This window comes from Ursus americanus, chromosome 7 (genome assembly GCF_024610735.1).
Source record: "Ursus americanus isolate L20-20 chromosome 7, mUrsAme1.1.p, whole genome shotgun sequence".
Lineage (NCBI taxonomy): Eukaryota > Metazoa > Chordata > Mammalia > Carnivora > Ursidae > Ursus > Ursus americanus.
Window position 1 is genome coordinate 78,718,457 of NC_142133.1, and position 2,711 is coordinate 78,721,167.

Sequence of the window (2,711 nt, forward strand, 5' to 3'; positions counted from 1 at the left end):
TCTCCAGCAGCCAGCGCAAGTGGCCCCCTGATGCTCCGGCCTGTGCCTCCAGTTCCTGGGTCCCCCTCTCACAGCATTGTGGCTGCACTTTGCAGTAACTGGTTACCTGCCTGTACCCCCCCCCCCCATCCTGGGAGCACACTGAGCGGGGCTCCCTCAGCGGCACGCAGCAGCCCTCACCCAGTAAACACACAGCAGTTGAGGCAGGGACGGCCCTTCCCAGGCCCCACAGTGGTGAGTGGGTTGGCTTGTACGTAGCTGGACAAGACCCACAGGGCTGCTGGGCAGCCACCTTCCTCCTACCCCGTACCAGCCAGGGGCCAGAGTGACTCAGCACGGCAGGCAGGCTTCCTGCTGAGAGCCCAGCCACTTCCTCCAGCCGGCCAGCCAGCGGCTAGGCTAGGCGAGCTTGCGTGCCTTCTAGGGCCTGGGGCCTGTGTTTCTGGGATGCTGGCCCTGGACCGGGGCTCAGACTTGAGCTTCCAATAAACCATTTGCAGCTGGGTAGCCTTGGGCATGTTGCACAACCTCTCTGAGTCTGGGTTTGCTTATTTCTGGGAAGTAGGGATTGGGTGTCCACATTCCTCCCAAAGCTGATTCAGGAATTAAGTAACTGTGACCTCTGGCCCCAACGTCCTGTCCCGCGTCTGCGGGCGCCTCGCTCTCTTGTACCTCTCAGAGCTGCTCCTTCTGTGGCTGTTCCACGCAGCCCTTCCTGCCTCGGTCCCTGAGAACCCTTCTCCCGGGCGCCTGGGTCCCCGTGGGAGGGGCTGTGGCTCCCAGCACTTTGCACCCCCTCCCTGTAGCCCTTGGGTACCCCGTGGTGCCTCTCTGCGTGTCTGTTCCCTTCCCGCTCAGGGCGGGTGCTCCCCGAGTTTCTCTCCTTGCAAAAGGGGAGACAGGGGGGTGGCAAAGGAAAAGCAATGGACTAAAGTTCAAGCTCAAATATCAATTCCTGCTTCTGCCACGGGCCCCAAGGCAGAGCCCTTGCTCCTGCCCGTGTCCAGCTCCAGGAAGTGGCTTTGACAGCGGCCTGGCCTTTCCTCCCATGGGCGTGGTGGGACTTGAGAGAGTCCACCTTCAGGAAGGGCCCTGTGACAGGGAAGCTCGCAAAGGCTTGTGCAGCCGGGACAGAATAGGGCATGGAGGTCACGTGTGACCTGCTTCTCTGTCCGGGTCTTGGGGCACAAGCAGGCATGGGGTCTGTGGTGGTGTTTGCCAAGCCCCGAATCCGGACACCCAGACTGGCAGTGGGGCAAGGTGCTTGTCCTGGAGTTTCTGGGTGCTGAGGCTGCTGCAAGGTATGCAGGCCGGATGTGTGTGTGTGTGTGTGTGTGTGTGTGTGTGTGTGTGTGTGTGTGTGTGTTGGGGGGTGTATACTCAGACCCCAGGGGGAAGGGAGGCTGCTCCAGTGCTAATGGGGCCTGCGGAAGCATCCACGCCCTGGGGCCAGCCCCTGCACGGGGTCCATTAGCGCCTGCCAGAGGGCACAATGCGGCTTTGTACTCAACCTGGCATCCGTGCCAGGCTCGGACAAAGCAAACCCATCACAGGCCTCAGCTCCCTGCACCCTAATGGGAGAGGGGCCTGGAGCAGGGCGGGGAGCTCCATGAACCCCTGCTCCCACCCCAGGTCTGAGGGCTCCTGAGGGGACGCAGGGGTGGTGTCTTCTATCTTCAAGCTTGCCCTTCTCCCCTGAAGGCTGGAGCCCCTCCCCCTTCTGCGCTTTGAGGCCTGGGTTCTGAGGTTGGGCCAGAGGAGCCCTCCCCCCTTCCCTTCTGGGCCAGCCTGCCCTGGCCCCAGAGTCACGGGGGCCCAGAGCCACCTTCCAGCCCGCACGACCTCTGTGCTCTGACGTCGGTCTCTGCCCAAGTAGAGTCGAGGACAGGAACTGGTCTTATTCCCCTCCGTGTCCCCAGCTTATTGTCAGGGCCCTGACAACAAATGTCTGAATGACGTGAGACAGGAAATAAAGGTACAACCTAGTTTGATATGGAAACTATGGGGTTTTTTTCCCCTCTTCGTTTTCTTTGTTGCAGAAGAAGGATCCAACCCATTTCAGGGTTGAATGCACCTCCCAGGAGAAAATGCAAATATTTTCCCTTATATCCAGGAAGTATCTGGAAGTTAAGCCATCCTGCCCGTTGTAGAGAGGGAACCCAGGCCCTCAGGATCTGATGTGAAAGAAGAGACGAGCGCCTCATGCTGGAAAGATAAAGAAGATGAAGGTGAAAGATGGGATAGCTGCCCAGGCTGGGAGCTGCTCCTGCCAAAGAGGCCCCTCCATTTTGGAGGGGTGAGTGGGGATGAGGAGCTTCTTGTGCGGGGAGGGCTGGGAGTGGGGCTTGAGATTGGGGGTCTAGAAGCTGGCCATCAAGAACAAACCTCTCCCCACAGGCCAGCACTTACGGCCGCCTCATTGAAGTGCCCAGAGTCCCAGCCCGCCAAACGGGGCTGCCGGGGCTGCAGGGCTGATGACAAGCCTCTGAGCTGGGGGTGCTTGGCGACACCTCATGATAGCCGAGTTAGTGGTGGTGGGGGGGTGACTGACGTAGAGAGGCAATGTGGTGGTCCTTGGAGTGCAGCCCAAGGTTCTGTTGGCTTCAAGGCCACAGCTGTGACATGCCGCCCTTCCCCTACCTTTCCTGGCTCCTCCACCAAACCCATTCCAGGGCCTGAGGACCTCCTCTCCCTGGGATGTGCCGGGTGAG